Raw genomic sequence first — 8,919 nt, 5'->3', positions numbered from 1 at the left:
AGGAAAGAAGGCGTCAACTGCTTCGAGAATAAGATGATAACGCCTGGCTTATCAGGCACTTATCGGTAATGCATAGTAAACGTATACTCTGTGTGTGTGTGTGTGTGTGTGTGTATATATATATATATATATATATATATATATATATATATATATATATATATATATATATATATATATATATATGTATATATACATATACACACACATATATATATCGAAGTATACAGATATATATATATATATATATATATATATATCGAAGTATACAGATAACCTCGTGGGAATTACAGTGCTCGATTCTAAAGCAGAGCGTTCTAAACAAGACACAAAATTACTTGATGTACAAAGTTATGATATCTGTCACTTAAGTTTCATGCACCCTGCAATCATCAGAAAGAAGAAATGTCTTCTCTCTGATGATTGCAGGATGCCTGAAACTGAAGTAACAGATACCATTACTTATATATATTTAACAGATACCATTACTTATATATATTTAACAGATACCATTACTTATATATATATATATATATATATATATATATATATATATATATATATATATATATATATATATATATATATATATATATGAGAAAGCATTAAAAACTGTGAAAGCTAAAAACATAATTTATTGCATATGTAACAATTCCATCTTCATCCCTTCAATATGACTGACTGTTTCGCGGTCTACCAAGCGGATTAGAGTTTCTCTTCAACATAAAAAAGTGTTCACAGCGGATATCTCGGTGTGGCCAATATTTTGAATCTGTCTGGATGCAGAGTAAGACCATGATTCCACTTCAGTTTCGGATTATCACCCGGACACTTGCCAATGGTAAACCGCTGTAGAAACAACGTGATGAACAAGAAGAGTTCCTTCTGAGCCAGCTGTTCACCAGGACATCGTCTCTTGCCAAAAGAGAATGACGCCAGCTTTGCAGCTTTCACTTTGTTCAGGGACTGTCCGTTTTGTGAGAGAAATCTCTCTGGTTTGAATAGGTCAGGATCTTCCCATTCTGTTTCGTCAAAGTTCGCCGAGTGCAGATTTGGGAATACAGGAGTCTCTTTTGGAATATCATAGCCATAAAATTTGGTATCATTCACTGTAGCATGTGGCACTGACAGAGGCGCCAATGTTGCGTGTCTCAGTAGTTCGTAGATAAGGCAATCTACATACGGGAGGTTTAATCGATCAGTGACGGCTGGAGGACGGTCCCTTCCGATAACAGCGTCAATCTCTTCTTGCGCCTTCTCCTGAACGTTCGGATATAATATCATATATAAGAAAAACACGTAGAGAGTTTTGCCTAAGGTGTCAAACCCTGCTCCAAACACACTAACTAACATAGCTGCAACTTTTTCGTCTGTGTGAACTATGTCCACCTCTATTTCTCTGCCGTACTTACGTATATTCAGCAGGTAATCGATTACATCTTCCGGACTTCCGTCTTTCAATGTCAGGTGGTGTTCCTTTATTTGTTCATGAAGAAGGTTAATTTCAAGCTCCACTACCCTATCGAATTCGTCCCTTTGTCGGCTTGGAAAATGTCTGAACAATGGCAGAAAGTCATCGAGGGCACCGCTTCCTGTTAAATATTCAGTAGCTTTCTGGGTCATACTGAATAGTTCCTTCAATTTATCATTTTCATGGCTATAGCTTTTACTGAAGAGTGCAAAGGATAGGATATTTCCAACAGACAAATGTAGGTCATCGTATGGATCGAGAATGTTACCCTTGCCATCTTTTGTCAGAATTCTCACTAATTCATTGCCTTCTGTTATGATCTTTTCCTGCATGACTTTTGGTCTGTCATCAACGAAAATCTTCAAAGCCGTCTCGATCATTTTGCGCTGTTCAATCCACTTTTGGCTGAGAGACTGTGTGAAGAAGTTAGATCCATTAAAGCTGAGCCGTTGCATACTAAAGAAATCAGGCCTCCCTGCAAAGGTCACGGCTTGCTTCAAAAGGGCGTCTCGTACAGCTTTCATACCATGCAGCACTACTATGGTTCGACTTCCCAGGCGTACCTTGAAGACATTACCATAGATCTTCGCCATTTGAGTGAACGTTTCATGGGGTAGCTTACCAACGGTTAGGAGAGATCCGATGACAGGCCATCCCTGAGGCCCTGGCATTGTACCAAGTGTTTCACCGCCCCTACCCCATTGAAGGTTAAGCAAAGACGCCCCGATTAAAAGTGTCAAAATGACGAGAAACCAGTATGTTAACATCTTCCTTGATATTCGTCGTACGCAAACGTGTCTGAGTTACTGCGGTATTAGTCTTGGCTGTGCGACCTTCACTTTACAGAGTTACGAGGACGTCCGCAAACAACGAGCTTTCGGACTGGTACCGCGAGAATGGCGACTGAAGACAACATTGGCACGGGACCTGTCACTGTTCATAGCCAATAGGGTTATCAGTGGCGTGCGTATAAATCAGAATATGCAAAAACAAGAGGGGTCACCGTAAAAGGTCAACCACAGTATGTACACTGTTACGACAATAGTTTATCTCACACAAACGTTAAAGAACCATGTGGTCATCGTCACCAGTAAAATTATTAATTAAATCAACAGACCTTAATAAAGAGTCGATTTGCATACAAGCCGGATACTAACCACATTGGCGTAAAATGCAGAAGCCAAATACCTTTACGATTATTTTTTAAAGTTTGGGCGTAACAGATATTTAGATGATTTAAAATAATGACACTTAATGAAGGAACACGAGAATTTCACGTGATGGAGTTGCAACATTTTACAGTGACTTTTTAATATTATTTCTGCTTTGTAAATTGAAGATCACGAGCTGTGTTGATATTTATGATTGGATGTATTATTTTATGTTTCATTCAAATCTATCGTATGATCAAAGAAAAGCCTTAAATAAAACGTTTAAAACCCATTCTAAAACCATAAGGGGAGGAATTTATAAAACGGACAAGGTAAGGGGAATACAATAGACAAAGCAGAACGAACACAACAGACAGTACATGAGGACAGGACGACCAACAAGTAACCCAAGAAATTTTGACTGATATTACAATAATGACAGTTAATAAAGGAACATGAGAATTCACCTAATGGGTTTGTAATGTGTCACAGTGACATTTAAATATTAATTGTGACGTGTGTATTTAAGACCAAGAGCTGTATTGATGTTTATGATGGAATATACTATCATATCTATCCTATGATCAAAGCCAGACCTGAAAGATAAAGTTTAATATATCATTCTAAATAACACGAGGGAGGAATAAAACAGACAAAGCAGGAGGAATACAACAGAGAGGGCAAGAGGACAGAACGACTAACGAGTAACCAAAAGACATTTTGACAATGGGAGAAGCGTATCTTGGGCAATGGCACCTGTCAAGCTTGTCTGCCGAGGTATAAAGTCTATAAAGTACCAACGAACTCTGAACGTCTCCTTCAGTGAATACGTTAAAGTTACCCAGCGCTTCTCAACAGGCCATGAAGAGTTAAAGAGAACGTCAATCACACGAGAAAAAGAAATTGTAAAAAGACAATGTTCTACAGTTGTTTTTTATTGAACATACCCCAACATTCTTCTAATTCGTTAATTTACAATTAACGTGCAAGAAACTGTAATTTTTTATACAAAAACAACTGGTAAAATATTTCAATCGGCTTTACATTTGTAATAATCCCTTTTTTGGATGATGGCTTTGTAGTTAACATAAATCTAAACAGTCAACGATGCAAAATATTGAATCTTTACTTGAAAGTATAAATAAAAAGAGCCTGCCTGAAATCTCAGATGAGCATCCTCTCTTGGACAGAATTATCAAATATACAACCAAAAAGCAAACTGTATATGTAGAAAATTGGGAAAGAAAGAGTGCTGTGATAGTAAGAACAATCACTCTGGAAACAAATTAAGAACATACAAAATATATTAGAACGTTTTTTCAGTAAGAGAAGTACCTTCCTAAAATGGGCTGTGGTTGGGAACGCAGGTCTCGCCAAATGCGAGGTTTGTGTGCTCTCGTGTAGCCCGAGGTTTGTGTGCTACAGATTTGAGATTATCCTTGCCAGATGGTCCTTCGATGCATCTATGAACCTTACTGACCCCCTACCGCAGTGAGAATATACAATGTCGATGAAATGAACGCTGATTGGTTTATGCAGATGAGGAGAGGCCATAAGTACAGGGTAATACACGAACCATAGTGGCATTTTCGGCACTGAGGATCTTCTCTGTGTGCCGGGTTTTATGACTCTGAGTGATATCGACCATATCAACCACAGTTGATCCTATTCTGCGTTCGTGCCGTAAAGCATACAAAGAAACCACAGCAGGCAGCGAGCAGAAAATCCGTGTGATATTTCCTGAATAGGAAAAACACCGACGAAATACGCCCATTATTTCAAAAACGTAACCACCATCCACAAGTTTCACAAACAAAAAAGATACAGTGGTATCCTACATTAAAACACCTTGAACTGTTAAAACTGATAAAAGACAAGAAACAAAAACATATGCAACAGGTGGAAATGTGTCTATCAATTATCAAATGTACATAAATGCAAAGATATTGTTACTTTTATATTGGAAATTGCGCATAGTTCTCTCATAGATTACCATATACAGTGAATCAACCATTCAGTGAAATTCCAACATTAAATTTCTTGCACAACCTGGACTTGTAACCACTTTTGTCTAATCAAGAACATAAATAATCAAGCATACATATATGCACATATTAACCTATTTTTGTTTTGGAAAAAACTATTCATAGTTTCAACGTAGACTACCATGAATAGTGAACCAACATTTTAGATAAAATTCAATTGTCTGTGCACAAATGCACATTTTACTTCCCAATTCAAGAAAAGTACATCACACATATATAATATACAGGTATAGCATGTTTTGTTGGGGAAAATTGTCAATGATTCGACTGATAGACTCCATGTATTATGATTTGATATCAGCCACATGTTGCTTCTTATAGTTGCACAAAATATGGTGACCCTCGCTCAAATGTATGAAATACCGTATCTCTTCAAAAATTATTGCCTGATAAATTGCGACTGTCCCTCCAACAACACCAGCCTTTCCCTATATAATTTGTCCCTAACTAACAAAAACATTGAACCAATTGTTATGTAAATTAGCTGGTACTGTTTCAGTTATTCCTGGGGAGAATACCGCAGTGGTTGTGGGGAGGGTCAAGGTTTAGAATGTCGGACAAGGGAGAGGGTACCATTTGAGACAGGAGGATAGGGGAGGGTCACATTATACGGTACAGGTGTGCGCGAAATTCCCCCGGCCTACGCCTAGTAATTACTAAAGGCTCCCTTATTAACCCGTCAACTATTCTTGAACTCACAAACAAGCTTACAATTCCTGATGAGAACTTTGCCATGTTTGCCAATTAAGCGTGGTTTGAACTCGACCTAACACGTACGCAACCACTGCTACGCATGGAGTGCCCCTGAGCTGTCGCCTGTTGGCTCTCCTGGCCTTCTGGCCTCAGATAGGATGACAGAGCGCAGGTACAAGAACGTATGTAAACGTATGTGCGTACGTGTATGTTCTTCCGCATTATCAATAGCGATGAAGTAGTGTGGTCAATGTCGCCGACATTAACATTCATTCATAGGGGACCCAGTAAACTGGTTATTGTTGTGGTTGTTTTGTTTGTGTAGTTGTTTATGTTGATATTAGCCGTGTTGTTGTTGACCAATAAAATTAAATTAACATAACGATTGTGTTGTTGTTGTTGATTCAAACGTAATGCAGACGTCCTGAGAAACACATTTTGTTAGTATTGTTGTTTATGTTTATATTAGTGTTGTATTTGACCAATGTAATTCAACGAACATAACTGTTATGTTGTTTTTGCTGTTTCAAACGTAGTGTAGACATCCAAAGAAACACTAACACGAACGCTATCATTTTTGACCCAATGTAACTCTCGGTTCTGAAAAGCACACTCTCTGTATATACTTTTACATAGCCTAATAGCTCATTGTTCGTTGGATTTTATCGGTCAACAACAACACGACAAATATAAACATAACCAATACTACAAAACAACAACTACCTTAATAACATCAGCAACGATCAGATTACTGGGTCCCCTGGGGTTCATTTAGCTTCCTCAATACGTTCTTTCGTTGGTATTTCAATATGAACAGGATTGGATAGCATCACAATGTTTGTACTCTTCATGTTTTTCGTACGCGTTTTACGCACAAGAAGGGCTTACACGACCGCCACCATCGGAGACAACTCCATCGGAGACAACCGCAGACGAAATATTTATTTCAGCTAACTAGCGATCTTTGACATACGCCGGACTGCATAAAAATATCATGATTTTATACTGTCGAAAAAGGGGTACACCTTTCCAATTAGCCTAAATAGTCCTCGTCCGTCAAGAGTACCCCATCACTTATCATGCGTACTTTCATTGCCTGCACCTGGGATCCACACACGTATATCGGTTTATCATACGTGTAATGGGAATATCCATGTTGCTCGATATTAACTTTAGTGGCCTGTTTTCCCTTGCATACACTAACGTATACAGCATACGTTCCATATATACGTTATATAGAGAGAATGTATTTGTTGATGTACATAAGAAAGTTTATTAAGATCTTGTCAATACACTAAATAACACAATTCTTTTTTCCAGTAACAAAATCTCAATAAAACAGACCTGGCAAATGAAAGATACTCATTATAAATGTACTTGAGTACCAAAATAAGCAGTTTCATTCCAATATGCGAAATAAAAGATAAATTACACGTAATTTTACTATTAAATGCTGAGCAACACAATCATTGCCTTTTCAAAGATTTTGGCATTGTATGTAAAACGAACTTAGGGACTGGTCAGTTTCTTCAGCCTGGGGGGGGCGGTGGATTCATGGGGGGGGGTCACCCTGTTTTTGACTTTGGTGATAGGGGGGGGGTCACCATGTTTTTGAAATGCCCAATAGGGGGGTCAGCGTGTTTTTGAATTTTGACACAGGCTCATCATTGCCTAAAATGCTAGTGTCAGCCACAAATTTCATCATTCAGTTGCATTTTTCGGCGCGCCCTTCGGGCGCATAACTTTAATAATCAGTCATATTTTTCAGCACGCTCAACTTTCAGATATCAAGCATACATACATCAGAGATATCTGTATGTTCAATATTTTTCAGCGTGCTCTTCAAGCTCATTACTTTAATATATCAGACATTTTTCAGCATGCCCTTCAGGTGCATGACTTTAATATACAAGGCATATATATCAGAGATATCAGGATGTTTCATATTTTTCGGCGCGCCCTTTGGGCGCCATACTTTAATAAATCAGAGATATCTTGATGTTTGCTAAGTGAAAGTGTACCATTATGAAATCTGCATTTCATATGAAAAGGATGACAAATTCCTGATACTTTTCTGTTCGCTCTATGAGAATTCAGTATGAGAAAGCAACATGCACAAATATTTCACAATATATATTTGATTTGCACTAACTGAAACATGGACCTATGAAGATATTGATACAACAGAACTGTGTCTCGATGGATATCACAAGCCTCTAAGACAAGACAGACAGGACACTCATAAAGGTAGAGGAGGCGGTGTGCTTCTTTATGTAAAGGACGAGTACACATTTGTTGAAGAACATGCCCGGCAAGATTTCAAATTTATCAACTCAGTATGGTGTACTATCACAGTGAATGCATCTCTATCAGTCTTGTTTGGTGTAATCTACAGATCTCCTAGCAGTTCAACAGAGAATAATGATAAGCTGTATAGGCTTATATCCCAAGTTGCTAGCAGGAATGTTGTCATCTGTGGAGATTTCAACTACCCCAACGATGGAATCAGATAGTAATGGCCAGCAATTTTTGGATACAGTGCAAGATAACTATTTGTCACAGCATATTGACTTTCCAACGAGAGACAAAAACTGTCTGGATTTAATTCTATCCAGTGAACCTGATGTCATAAGTAATGCGCATTCAGTTGGTAATCTGGGAAAAAGCGACCACAGTTTGTTGGAGTTCAATATCCATACTTGTGCACCAGTTTCTAGTTCACCAGTAAAATATGCTCCAGATATGCGCAATGCTGACTTACCAAAACTGTCATCGATCTTACAATCTACTGACTGGACAAAGATTTTTGAGTATAAAACAACAGACGAGATGTGGTGTATTTTTAAAGAGATTATTATCAAAGCTACAGCTGAGTGCATTCCATTGAAGAAGAAGAGTAGTAAGAGGAGTAGACCACACTGGATGAACAAACATCTATTAAGTTTGATCAGAAAGAAGAAGAAAATGTGGGCAAAGTTCAGAGGAAGCAATGATGTTGATAGTCTAAACCAGTACAGAAAGTACAGGAACCAAGTTGTGTCTGAAGTTCGGATGGCCAAGAGAGAGTATGAAGTCAAATTGGTCCAGCACATTAAAACTAATCCTAAGGCTTTTTACGCTTATGCCCGCTCTAAACAAAAAGTTAAAGACACTGTAAGTCCATTGGTTGACAATGAAGGATTTGTGCAAAAGTCAGACGAAGCCAAAGCCGAGGTGTTAAACAAATTTTTTGCTTCTGTATTTACTCATGAGGACGTCCAATCTGTGCCAAATCCAGCAATGCAATTCAGAGACTTGAAAACAAAAATGTCGCCGGTAGTCAAAATTGATAAGGAGGTTATTGTATCAAAACTGAGCAGACTTTCATCATTTAAAGCACCAGGTCCAGATGGGATACTTTCGTATGTTGTTGTCAACTGCATGAATCAGATTGTTGATCCATTGGCATTAATTTATAACGAATCCATAGCAACAGGATATATACCAGAAGACTGGAAAAAGGCGAATGTAACTCCACTTTTCAAGAAAGGTGACAAATCCAAACCCAGCAACTATAGGC

General features: G+C 38.1%; 1 pseudogene; it reads right to left on the bottom strand.

Annotated features, from left to right (window-relative positions):
* Positions 1 to 735: 735 nt before the first annotated feature.
* LOC139152305 (cytochrome P450 1A1 pseudogene) lies at positions 736 to 2,142 on the bottom strand (annotated as a pseudogene).
* Positions 2,143 to 8,919: the final 6,777 nt, after the last annotated feature.

The sequence above is a fragment of the Ptychodera flava genome, chromosome 15, assembly GCF_041260155.1.
Source record: "Ptychodera flava strain L36383 chromosome 15, AS_Pfla_20210202, whole genome shotgun sequence".
NCBI classification, from domain to species: domain Eukaryota; kingdom Metazoa; phylum Hemichordata; class Enteropneusta; family Ptychoderidae; genus Ptychodera; species Ptychodera flava.
This window is presented reverse-complemented; position numbering and strand designations above follow the sequence as displayed.